Raw genomic sequence first — 14,311 nt, 5'->3', positions numbered from 1 at the left:
GAAGACAGCTGGGAAGGTGGCGTGATTAGACTGGTATCCCCATTCGTCGTCATCCGACGGAACTCGGAGTGACAACGAAAGGGAACGTCTCGGTTACGGATGTAACCCTCGTTCCCTGAGTAGGGAACGGAGACGTTCCGTCTGTCTGCCACTTCCGCTGTGCCGCGAGGATCGCCTGACCTCAGTCTTGGCTCCTCAGCGAAGAAAACATGCCGGTTTGCTGCCAGCGTGCTCTTTAAATACCCACGAGGTGGGGCGGTGCTACGCTATGCAAATTCCGCAGACCCATGGCATTTCTTTGCCATTGGCTCGTTTTGAAGTATTCGAAGTCGATTGGCTTTCTAAGCGAAACCCCCATTCGTCGTCATCCGACGGAACGTCTCCGTTCCCTACTCAGGGAACGAGGGTTACATCCGTAACCGAGACGTTTTTTCTGCTTTCTGCTTCTGCTCATTTTCAATGCTCTTGAATGTTCCAGAATGTTCGTTCCAGTATGACGGATGGCTTACATACCAGCCAATAGAAACAGCTGCCAATGCAGCATCTATATCTCTCTCTTATTATATGGTCTGTCTGAATACTGTATTCTGATTGGCTGGAAGGTGTGCAATATAACACCGTTTAATACACAGGTAGTTCCAAGTCAGTTGAATCATCGTTCTATTTAGCATGCCACATTTGGTATTGAGAAAGGGCCCTTTAGTGATTTCAACATTATTACACCATTTGATGGCAGCAAAGACTCTCTTCATGAGCGAGTCAGTAGCAAAGACTTTTATATTGAAAGGGCAATAGGGCATGAAACATGGTTGTGCAACTCACAAATGCATTGACTAGTGCTGTCATGGGAAATCCCCTTATAACTGTTAAAAGGACAAAGACAAAGATATCACTTTCCTCAGCAGACATTCAAACTGATTTTGTAATTATGAATAGGCTATAAGATTGACCTGAAAAATATCAGCTAGATGCAGGTAATTGATCTCTTGCTCATAATACTCTACACCATACAATAAGCTTCAACGAAGCAACTCAGCGTTCCTGCTTTGCTAGTTCTAATGTGACGTTTTAGAATTAGTAATGGAGGCTTGGGCTCAACTGTTAAACTGTCAATTTGAGATTTGAATCCATGGCGGGAAGGAAGTAGTCCCGCACAAAAGAGGGTTTCTAAAGACACTTCGTTGTTGTTTCTTATTTATTTAGCCTACTTACTTGTGCCCTCGAACTGTTGTTTAATGCAATATCACACTCATAGCCATGCGATATGGCTTTATCCCCCCGCTGCAAAAACTATTTAAAAAAAAACTTCTGTGTGATCCAGACCGATAAATATAACTATAACAAACTAGTGCCCACAGCAACGGACGATAATGTTGTTTATTATAAGCGCACCCTGCAAGCTCTTTAAGGCCCGTTCACACCAAGAACAATAACTTTAAAGATACCTGTAACTATAACTGTTTTAGCATTAAAAAAAATAGTTAATAGTAATTGCAACGACTTCCCTATTATTCCTTCACTATCCTCATTACTAAAACGGTTATTAAAACTTTATAGTTATATTAATTTAGATTTCTTTTTCCACAGGGGTGCTGCAAAATCAGTAATATAGTCTGTCACATTGGTGATGTTAGCGACGCCATGATTGGAGTGAGTGCGTTATTGAAGATAATCTTATCAAAATAAAAGGTAAAAGCTCCAAGACTAGCTATACATTTAATGTATTGACATAATAGTCCCTACAAGTAATAGGGAAATAGTTATTATGAGTTTTAATGAATTGGCGGAATCATCCGGGCCGAATAGTAATCAAAATAAGCTGCACAAACCATTTAAAGTAGGCTTGAAAGACCCGATGCTCTCCCCTACATATTTCATTGTGTGTATCAAGGGTTGCTAAAGTGTGAATTGAATACGTGACCTGTGTAGCTATTTACAGACCAGTGTAGTAGGGGGGAAAACAGGAACTTAGAACACAGACAAACACTCACTATTTTACTCGCCGTCGGCCATTACAATCTCTGCTGGACACAGTGCTTTTTCCCCCGTTTGCCTCAGTTAGAGGTAAATAACCTCCATGCAAATTGGTTTCAGTAGCCCTGAGCCCCTCTTTTGCATCACTTTATTTAGCTGCTTTGAATCACTCACATTATTCCTTTTCAGTTCCACAAAAACCTCATGCTGACCGAGGAAAAATATCAGCTCCCTGCATGCCTCAACATATTTGAACTGAAACTTCACACTACTACACAATGTGATGATGACCTTCACAAGACAATACAATTTCAAATCCCCAACAAAAAGAACATCTCCCATGATTTTAATAGTTAGGCCTACTTGAAATTTTACAAATGGTTTCATGTGAAAGCAATTACTAAATTAATGGACTTTTTATGTGCACACAGTTTCTGAAGAACTATAGGCAGATTTGTCTGCACTGCGCATGTCAGAACAAAATCTGCATTCAACTAAACTAAAACTCACACACATTATGAGAAATTAGACTTAATCATGCTTATGATGAAACTTGCATAAGCCAAGTATGGTGTTTTTACCATATAAACTGTAGACTGTATACATTAGGACAAGACTCGAAAGATTAAAGTATTGAAAAATTAATAACGGGCTGCTCTAGTACTTACGTTTATCAGCCGCTAGGTGTCACTGCTTCCTTGTTAAATATGTAATATTTCTACAGCAAAACGTCACACTCGTTTGTTGAGGGTACAGAGGTCGAACTGTAAAAACACACACACACACACACACACACACACACACACACACACACACACACACACACACACACACACAAAATCAAGGGGAATGATGGGAGGTGGTCCTGCTGCTAACCTTACACAATGATTTCAAAGTGTTTTTAAAACATTTTTATTTATAGGATTGAGGAGTAGAATAAAAAATCTATACATTATTAATGAAAGAATTTATATGACTGTAGTATTGTATGACCACCAGACTCTCACTCTATCTCACTCACAATCCCTGCGTGCCAAAAATAGCCTACCTCAAATGATGACTCCGGAGAGCACTGAGGTGTTTATAGTCCTCATCAACAGATTTAAAAACTAAATGACTACCAAATGACAATTATATTTCAAACTTTTCAGGGCTCCAAAGCTCAAAATAGTGGATGTTGAAGATAGGCCTAAAGAAGAAAAGAAAAGGGTGATCATTTAAATGTTTAATCCTATAGCTATACCACACTATGCTATCAATACAGTGTAACTGTCCACAACATCTTTATTATTATTATTATTATTGTAACAGACTTTGTTGGATTGTACATGACAGAATCCAACGGTTACTATAATACCGGTAATTATGTACTGGCGCTCGTTGTATATGCTTGTGTATGCAATGTATTTTTCCCCTCTGGGCTTGCCGTAGATAGGAATGGTTCAATTGTTGCACAAAACATACCGTAAGTAATCATGCAAACATACTTTTATCTTGCTCTTTTTTTCTCCTCCTGTGTCATTTTCTTCGTTCTATTTTCGGCACCAGAGGGATACGTCCTTTTTTGCGCCATTGTCTATGCACGCGCGAGGTGTCTAGATTATGGCATGACTTAAACACTGGCAGACACAGCAGCAGTTGTAGGGAGGTATATTGATCATGAAATCAGAATATTTTTGTCTTTAATTATTCATTCATTCATATTAATTCATTCATTTATGTCACTTGTTTAAGTTATCTAAAAAAATATTTTTCGATTTTTCGACTCGATTGGGGGGCCCCGGCCAAGGGGCCCCAAGCAGCCGCTTAGTTCGCTTATGCCTCAGGCCGGCCCTGGCTATACTCATAGGCTATATATATATATATATATATATATATATATATATATATATATATATATATATACACTCACCGGCCACTTTATTAGGTACACCTGTCCAACTGCTCGTTAACACTTAATTTCTAAGCAGCCAATCACATGGCGGCAACTCAGTGCATTTAGGCATGTAGACATGGTCAAGACAATCTCCTGCAGTTCAAACCGAGCATCAGTATGGGGAAGAAAGGTGATTTGAGTGACTTTGAACGTGGCATGATTGTTGGTGCCAGAAGGGCTGGTCTGAGTATTTCAGAAACTGCTAATCTACTGGGATTTTCACGCACAACCATCTCTAGGGTTTACAGAGAATGGTCCGAAAAAGAAAAAACATCCAGTGAGCGGCAGTTCTGTGGGCGGAAATGCCTTGTTGATGCCAGAGGTCAGAGGAGAATGGCCAGACTGGTTCGAGCTGATAGAAGGGCAACAGTGACTGAAATAACCACTCGTTACAACCGAGGTATGCAGCAAAGCATTTGTGAAGCCACAACACTCTCAACCTTGAGGCGGATGGGCTACAACAGCAGAAGACTCCACCGGGTACCACTCATCTCCACTACAAATAGGAAAAAGAGGCTACAATTTGCAAGAGCTCACCAAAATTGAACAGTTGAAGACTGGAAAAATGTTGCCTGGTCTGATGAGTCTCGATTTCTGTTGAGACATTCAGATGTTAGAGTCAGAATTTGGCGTAAACAGAATGAGAACATGGAACCATCATGCCTTGTTACCACTGTGCAGGCTGGTGGTGGTGGTGTAATGGTGTGGGGGATGTTTTCCTGGCACACTTTAGGCCCCTTAGTGCCAATTGGGCATCGTTTAAATGCCACGGCCTACCTGAGCATTGTTTCTGACCATGTCCATCCCTTTATGGCCACCATGTACCCATCCTCTGATGGCTACTTCCACCATGTCACAAAGCTCTAATCATTTCAAATTGGTTTCTTGAACATGACAATGAGTTCACTGTACTAAAATGGCCTCCACAGTCACCAGATCTCAACCCAATAGAGCATCTTTGGGATGTGGTGGAACGGGAGATTCGCATCATGGATGTGCAGCCGACAAATCTGCGGCAACTGTGTGATGCCATCATGTCAATATGGACCAAACTCCCTGAGGAATGCTTCCAGCACCTTGTTGAATCTATGCCACGAAGAATTGAGGCAGTTCTGAAGGCAAAAGGGGGTCCAACCCGTTACTAGCATGGGGTACCTAATAAAGTGGCCGGTGAGTGTATATGTATATACAGTACTGTGTCTTCTGCCTCGCATCCTCACCACTTTTGAAACAGAAGCATCATAAACAACGCTATCTCACGACCAATTCGTACGAATTCGTACGAGTGATTAAAAGGTGGCGAATTCGTACATTTGTCTAAACCCACGGGATGGGTAGGTTTAGGGGCGGGGTCAGGGGTAGGTCATTCATACAAATTCATACGAATTTGGTAACTCGTAAAATATGTGCGAATTAGCAATTTATCGTACGAATTTGTACGAGTGAGGTCGTATGAATTCGTACGAATTAGCCACCTCGTAAAATTTGTCATTATTGCCATAAACATGCTCGGAAAATAGCATACCATTTGGACACCATATCTTTTTATTTTCAACACTAGGATACGCTCTAATTATGATCTTGAATATTAGAAGATGTATAGTATATTAATTGGGACACATCCAAAGTTTATCAATTGCACAACAATACAGTATGCAACAGTAATTGCTGGCAATGAAATATTCTTTCTGCAAGTTCCAAATAAATTAGAACTCGTAAAGACGTAAATAGAGCAATTAAAGAGAATTGATGAACGTACATACTGTAGGTATAAATTGTGCAAATGCTGCAATATGCCTTGTGTGGAATAAATATGCCATGTGAGGCAAATATTGATGAAAAATAGGCTACTAGGCTATACCATCCCATTAAATATCATACCGGTCCGAGATACATTTGATTTACTTTATTAACCAGTTGGTAACTTTTACTAGTAAGTTACGGCCCTGCAGGAAAACTTATTAAGATTTCGCTCACTCTGATCCACAACAAAGCAAGACTGTATCCACATGTCATTACAGAACTGAGTGAAGTCTAACGGTGACCCAGCAGAAGTTCGCGCTCCTGCTGTGGAGAGGACACATGGCTTCGGGTTCTCTGTGCTTGAGTTCCAGAGCTTTGCTCGGGTCACACATTTCTGGAGGCTGCTTCCCTGACAACTGCCAACAAAGGGGGCATTGAAGAGAGGCACTTTGATGCCTAATCTACATGCGTTTGTACAGAGAAACCGGAGCCGCGTTAAAGGAAACAGGTGCAACTAATTACAATGCTCTACAGTCCTTTCTCTTTCCTTCTCACTCACTCTCTATTCCTTTCTCTTTGTATTTATCACTCTCCCTTTCATACGATGACTGTCACAGAGGCCTCGGAGCGAAAGGAGTTCGAAGCACAAATGTTAGGGCACATAGAGGGCGCAGTCTCTCCCGCACACCAGACATCAAAGCTGGCCACTTAAAAACATTCCATGACACTGCTGGCTGGCCCTGCTCACCAACGTGAAGTTGGCTGTTATTGAATAGCTTGATTTAACCTGTTGCCAAGTTAAATTAACCCACTTTAGTTTCTCTCTTTTCAAAGTCTTGACCTATGTCAGAAAAGTCAAATATGTAAAACAGTACTGCTGAGCATGAAAGAGCTTCGCAATGAAAGTTTAGCTTGGAATAATCCAGATCCTTGCCATCTTTTCCTTACTAGTTGCTTATTAAAAATACTCCAAAATATGAATAGGACTGAGAGGAACTAAAAAACCAAGGCTGTCACTGGGGGCATCTAAGTTTTTTTTTTTTTTTTTTACATTACTCGCTCTCAGTGCCCTATTACAGGGTTTTTCATGCTAAGGTTCCCAAAATGTGTGACAAAATCCACACAGTATAAATCTTTAAATTAATAATATTATGGCCTGATGGGTTTCACAGACAGGGCTTAGATTAAGCCAGGATTAGGCCTTCAATTAGGTTCAATTAGGACATTTAAGAAGCTTTTATAAATGTGCCTTAGAGAAAAAAGCCTTGAGACAAAACAATCGCACTGGCATATTTTAAGATCAGTGCAAGTTGCTTTCAGTTACTGTAAAACAGCTCACATATGCATTTTAGTCTGGAACTAGGATTATGCCTTGTCTGTTAAAGGGATACTTCACCTCTGGAAAGATGAATGTGTATTTAAAATGGGTCGTTTATGTAGAAGAAATGTGAAATTATTTTTGAATTTGGAGCTTTCTAGACTGAGAAAAGCCAGAAAATGTATTTTTGGCTTATGTGGATGAAAGACAACAACTCCCAGAATGCACTTGCTTCGCTGCCCTAGGAGGCCACGCCTACCGGTAACAGAGCGCAGTAGTTAAACAACAAGTCTAGCCTACTAGTGAGTCTCCGTGATGAGTCTGCCCGAAAATGTGTTTCGAGATCGCCCAAAATGTCCGGGATTCGGCTTTTGCGTTCTACAGTCGTCATTCATTATGTTTACTGTGGCGAGCAGGACGAGACTGAGGGCCGCGGGAGAACGGCGCGAGGCCGGTGGCGTGATTACCGATGAGCGACACCTGTGAGACACACCGGTCTCGTATCTCTCACGGAGGAGCGGTAATTTTCTTAGCAATGTTAAAACGCACATCAACCGATCACTTGTTTAGCGCTCATGTAAACACTACATTCAGATTCACCAATCGGAATGAATTCAGTTAGATTGAAACAAAAGGTGTGCATGTAAACAATGAATGGCGACTGCAGAAAGCAAAAGCTGAATCCCGGACATCGACGGCCGGACATGTCCGGGAAAAAGAGGATGGTAACCCCCTACTACTCAGCTTTCTCCAAAGAACAAGAGCCTGCTAGCTTAGCTTCCAAATAAAGATGGCTGACACTATGTGCACATTCTGTGAGTGAGATCCCACCCTCTATGGGCGGGTTGAGAACATGCGGGACAGCTCCTACTACTGACTGTAGTCTTTAGCCTCTGGCCAAAAAATCCTCCGATGACGCAAAATGACGATTTGCGTCATCGGAGGATTTTTTCCAGACAAAAAATACATAAATCTCTCGTCTCAGGGGGATATGAGGGTGGAAAACATGGTAATTCGAAAATACTACAGGTTTTCTACTAATAGTACAAAGCTTAATGCTAAATCCTGAAGTATCCCTTTAAATCCGGGGGTATATGTTTTTTTTATTTTTAATTAATTAAGTACAATTTATTTTGTGACTGTATTAAAGACAAAGCAAATTACTAAAATAGTATCTGAAACCTCGCTAGATGTAATGTTAGGTATAAAATGCACAATAAACATTTTCAAATAAATTTAATTCCAAAGCCATGTGTAAAAAATGCCTTAAACATATTTACTAAATATTTAAGATAATACATTTTGTAACAGTATTCTTTTCTTTTAAATTTTCCTCATTTTAAAACTCCTTGCCATAGGTTTAACAATATATTTAATGTGTTAGTTTTGTTTTAATAAACTGAGCAAAAATGCAACTCAACTTGACAGCCAGTGATCGTCGTGCATTTTTGTTTGGGACAAACATTTTGGAAAAACAGGCCTCGTACATTTTGATTAACATGAGGATGAGTAAATGGTGTGCAAATAATCTGTGTAATGTTCAAGTGACCAGATTTATACACATGTGAATTAGTGAATTCTGCCAGACACATTTTTATTTTTAAGTACAATAATTGTGTTGCTTAATTTTCAATGATGCAAAATAAATAAATAAAATAAAACAAATTGGAAATTGCATTGACAAGAATCCACATGTCAGTTCTTGGGCTTGGTGCTTTTGGTTGTGATCAACAGTGATATCGATATGACCCTTTGAACTCAAACAGATGTAAACACTCAGGTGATCACTCACTCACACAACTGCATTACGAGTCAATGACTCACATCTCTGGTGTCATTGTGCTTAAATCTCAAGAGCCTGCAGCGATCCTCCAGCTGGAGAAAGCTGAGAGGCCTTCAGCCTTTTCCCATCTTTCCCATAATATAAAGAGGTGTGACTTACCCTGAGTGACAATGTTTCTGGGTGTCAGGTTCAGTCTGTCGACCAACCCCTGTATTATGTAACTGCAAACCACCTTGACCAGTAAGATAATATAACTGATGTTAGCAGCAGGAACAATTAGAGTGGGGTGGAGACATCAAAACCTGTGTGTATCATTCACTAGAAATTGAAAAGCGACCAAATCAGAGCAGCTCGGAGCACAGACAGGTGTCTCAAATCAAAGCTGCTTTCTTTCTGAGGACTGCATGCTCAGAACAGCCTTTTGAAAAGCGCTGTGAAATCTGACCAGCCAGTTGGGTGATTTGTCTTCCAAACGGAGTAAAGAAAAGTTTGTGAAGATGAGAGTTGAAGGAGACTTTTGCACTATAGTGTCCTGATCTTACTAGGATCACAGCCTGCTCCATGGAAGCCGAGGATATAAATTTGGAGCCTTATTTATGCCACGGCATTTTATTTCCCAGCATTCTCCTGCTCTCTTTGACGGCAGGAATTGGATGCGGAGGCAAATGGCCAAATCCTTAGAGATAAATCACCGACAAATGTAAGGTACTCAGAAACATAATGCATTATGGCTGGAAGAGAGTAGCTGGCAATCTGTAGCAGACCTCAAAATCACTTACAGATTTTAGAAAACAAGGATATAAGCTGACCTTACCGTTTTGTGAATTGGAGCACATTTTCATTTTGGTGGCAGGTCATTTTGTGGCCTAACAGATACGTACAAGCTCCAGCATGGCCACTTCGCTTTAAAGATCTATTTATAACATAATGTTGCACACAGCATGCCTGTCATCAGCACACCGCTGACTAACCACCGGTCCCAAACGACTGATAGACACACTGTGTAAATCACTGTCTCCACTTCAGGATGTGGATAAAAACCACAAGGGGCCTTCAACCGGCCACACTCAAATGTGACTTTGTTTGTAGCAGCGTGGGCTGACATTTCCCCCGAGCTCTGTCTGAGGATCATACTTGCCTACTATCTGAAACGGGACAGTGAAGTCATTGTAAATCACGCATAAGTGTAAACCTCTGCCTCAAGCGTGGGTCAGACAGAACATGACTTACGTCCTCATCAGCGTTGGGTCAAATCCAGTATACCGTACGTTTAATATTTTCCACACTGACTGATTAAGTAGAGAATTAGAGAGAGGAATGCAGGTCTGAGTTGGGGTCCCTGGAGGAAGGGGGATGAGGAGGTAGAGGTTGGGTCAGGGTGGGATTAGGGGTGTAATGCACTTCCAGCCAAACTTCCCTCTCAGGTTTACCTGAGTCTTGGCCTTCTGCAATGTTGAAATACTCAGTCAGGCTGTTGCATTAATACTAGAAAACTAATCTTTAGATAACAATGTAGCTTTGTTGATTTAACATTATTTACATATATATATATATATATATATATATATATATATATATATATATATATATATACATATACATACTGTATAACATTAAGCGGGTTTAGGTGGCTAGCCAGGTATGTTTCAGCAACCCTTTTAGTGGTATTATTTGCAGTAACTTGCGCTCCTTGGCTAACCTGCTCCAGGGCAGGTTATTTTCTGTGTAAGAGATGTCAAACTAAAAGTGGACCAATCAGCTGTGAGCAAAGTGACACATGTCTGACACAATGAAGTCAATTTCTCTTACTCCAAATTAAAGGTCACTACAAATTATTTTATGTGATTTATCTATTATTTATGTAATTATTATAACCCTGACCCATTACACATGAACAATTTTAGTTTAACAATTTTTTTAGCAAACAAGCATTTAGTTTAATTGAATATAAATATATACAGATAATATGTAATATTAACAAAATTTGGAATCATCAACTATTTTCTTCTTGGTGTGTAAATGCATTTATATTCTTCAATCTCTTAATCTTCGACTGAAGGGAGAAATGAATCTCGCTGATTCTCTCGCAAGAAGTATTGCAGTTTCTTTATGTTTCAAGGTGTGCGATTGGCTGTTCTCTATGTCACACTCTCATGTGCACGGGCTCTATGAACTCAGGATCAAAGCATGACTTGACAGATAAAGTTGATGATCATAGTACAAACAAAACCTAAATTAATTGGTTTGGTTTTGTCAACTTGAAACTAATCCCGTAAACCAGAGTTTGTTCAACTATCATCATGGTACAGCATTAGTATATTAAAAATTAGTATATTAAAAATAACAGTGACACTTTAGTTTAGGGTCCATTTCTCACCATTAACTAGTTCCTTATTAGCATGCATATTACTAGGATATTATCTGTTTATTAATTATAAATCACATATTATGCCTTATTCTAAATGACCATATTCTACCTCCCTTAATCCTACCCAATACCTAAACTTAACAGCTACCTTAATAACTATTAATTAGGAGTGTATTGAGGCAAAAGTCATAGTTAATAGTTAGATAATAGTGAGAATTGGTTCCTACACTAAAGTGTGACCAAAATAACTTAAATTATTTGAAAGTGTGCCAACTTTTGGCGTTTTCTTTCTTTTACCGGGTCTTTTATCCTACTTACCCCGCATCTTCAGCATGGGAAGTGGGCATTACCAAAAACACTTAAGACCGCAGTCTCTAGCGTCAGTCACTAGTGCGCCTCTTGCAATCAGGGGATTGAGGTTTACCTGCACAACTCTCACTAGCTGGCCTCCGTTACACTCACACTAAACCTCACTTCCGTCCGGGTCACGGCAACAATGTAACGGCCCTGCTCCGAGCGGGACTCAAACTGGCATCTCCAGCATGGTAGGTGGGCGCGCTTAACAGAACGCTAGAGACTGCGGTCAATAGTGCACCTTTTGAAATAAGGGGATTGAGGTTTACACACACATCTCTCACTAGCTGGTCTCCGTTACAGGTGCACACTGTATGATTTATAATAGTCCTTTACAACTGTTGCTTGTCAGACTGTAGGAATTTGATCCCAGTTGTAAGCCATGTCACACTGTAGATGTATTTGTGACGCAACAGATGTTATGTGTAATGTTAAAATTTTGCCAGATAAGGTACAAAAATATAGTCAAACAATAAATACATATTTTACAAAAATGTTTCACTATATAAAAATAGGAATTTATGCTTAAAAATGTATAGCTGCATTTTATGCCTTACTATTTGGGGTATCAAAAGGCGTGAAACCCCTGTTCTAGGGAGTGAAGGATATCTAGCACTTTAAAAAACAAACAAATATGCACATTTGGAGTGAGGATTTAACATGAATGTTGTAAATGGATGTGCCTTAGTGCCTCCGTATACCAAGAAGGCAGTATTTTTCATGTTTCAGGCATAGCCATAGTTTATTTATTTGTCTGGAAAAGGGAGCAAGAAGTAAGTGGTGTTTGTGGTGAGTGGGGGGGCTTGACTGACATGTCCAGTGTTCTGTTGGAAGTTAAATGCATTTACTGTTCTCTCCTTTCACACAAAGTGAGGGCTACGATGATCCTAATGCACCTGAGAGCCCAACAATAGGCCGGCTGATAGCACCGGCAGAAGGTCTTCCTGCACCCCAGACACAGTCTCCTTTGTCCATTAACCTGCCAACGGCAGGTTACTTGTCTCTCTGATCATGTGTAAGAGGCTGGAGGGGACAGAGTGACAATAAAACGCACACCAGTGTCCAGTAAGTCGTGTATATAGACCACCAGACTTTGCTCTTGTTTAGGTATTCCACTTCCGTTATTCTGACATTTGTAAGCAGGGCTGTTGTTCTTACATCATTACAAATGAAGATGCGTTTGCGAGGATGCGACTCTGACAAGAGCAGTACATTTGTTTGTTGCAACGTCTCCCTCACTACAAGGTGTTAGGTGAGAAAATCAATTCAGGTTGCTCAGTCTAAGAGTTCTTGAGTGCTCATCCAAATCAGTTAAATGAAGAGAGACTGTGAGCGTGTGTTGGCGTGAGCCAAAGTAAAAAGCAATAATTCAAAGACAAATTACTGAATCTGCTCACCCAAGATAAATAAATGTTGGTTAAAGCTTTTAGCCTAGTAAGTTAATAACCTTTGTTTTACATTTAGAGGAGTGCAGAACTAATCTGAGGAATATAAATGTTGTACCACACCTCGTGTTCCAAACAGTGAGCTGTTTTCTCTCATTCCCTCCACCCCATCAAAATTTGTTCAAACAAAAAGATGAAAAAAAAGACCTTACACCAACATAACATTTATTACTGTGGTATGAATTTGGTCGAGGCCATTTCATACCCACATCTGCAACTAATCCATGACCTGCTGGGATTTGTAAATAGAGTACAGTGAAGAGTTTGTTCCACTAATGCATTATAAACATAGAGGACGGCTCAGGGCCTTTGAGTTTAAGGTTACATTCAATATGGAACCGGATGCTTCACTAATGTAACACTTTGCACATGGTTCTGCATTTTAGAATTAATCATTTTCCATTGAAATCCCACTGTCCTTTAGCGCAAAACAGAGAGAATGCCGTTGTCTCATTTCAGAACTTTGGTGTTTTCGGAAACAGGAGTAGAAAAAAAATTCGACAGGAACATAAATTCTTCCTTTTCTCTCTCTTTTTCCTATACTCTTTTTCTCTCAGTGTTTTTCTTGAAGGTCCTGCTTGAAGTGGACAGCAGGAGCATTAATCACAGCCACGACTGCAGACAAACAAGGAAACTCACTCTTCGACCACGGCAACAACACAGTCGCCTCTGCCCTGTGCTGCGGTCTTAATGAAAGCTTTATCTTGTTAAACCACCAGCGAAACCAGCCTCTGAGAGTCGATCAGTGCCTCTTTGCCCCTGAAAGCTGTAATGTCTTGTAGAACTTGTGTGAATATTCAACATCGTGAAAAGCGGCCCACCCTGTTCTTGGGTCTATTTCATGGTTTCTCTGATTCTGCACTCAGGTTAAAGGCCATTTTCCCATGCTGCTCAAAAACATCAGCTCAAACAAGACGCACCGCAATGAGAGTTAAAAGGACATCAAAATTGGTCTGCTGTCATCAAGGGTCTGTCTTATCCCTATTTGCCTTTCTCCAACCGATCCATCAGCAAGGTCTGATCAAAAAGGGATACCGTGTCTTCCAGCATTCCTTATTCCCGGGGATGAGTGTCCCTGACTGTCCCTCTGCCACCACTTCCTGTCAGCCAAGCCTGAAACAAAGACCTTCTCTTTCTAACTCCTTTTCCTGCTGCTCCTCTCTCACTCGCTCTCTATAAGCCTGAGAATTGGGCATGAAATGCAACACATATTTATGAGATTATCTACTGTCTCGTGTTTCATTTCCATGTACGAAAGGAGAACATTTTTCATTCCCTCTGAGTGAAAACACGTGAAAAGGACACAATGATTTTTGTGCTGTTGTTGTCCTCAGATCTCCAAGGGGACGTTAATTCACATTGATCTGGTTTTGAACTAAGGCACTTCCCC

The sequence above is a fragment of the Rhinichthys klamathensis genome, unplaced genomic scaffold, assembly GCF_029890125.1.
Source record: "Rhinichthys klamathensis goyatoka isolate OS25496 unplaced genomic scaffold, OSU_Roscu_1.1 h1tg000036l_1, whole genome shotgun sequence".
NCBI classification, from domain to species: domain Eukaryota; kingdom Metazoa; phylum Chordata; class Actinopteri; order Cypriniformes; family Leuciscidae; genus Rhinichthys; species Rhinichthys klamathensis.
Note: the sequence above shows the minus strand (reverse complement) of the source record.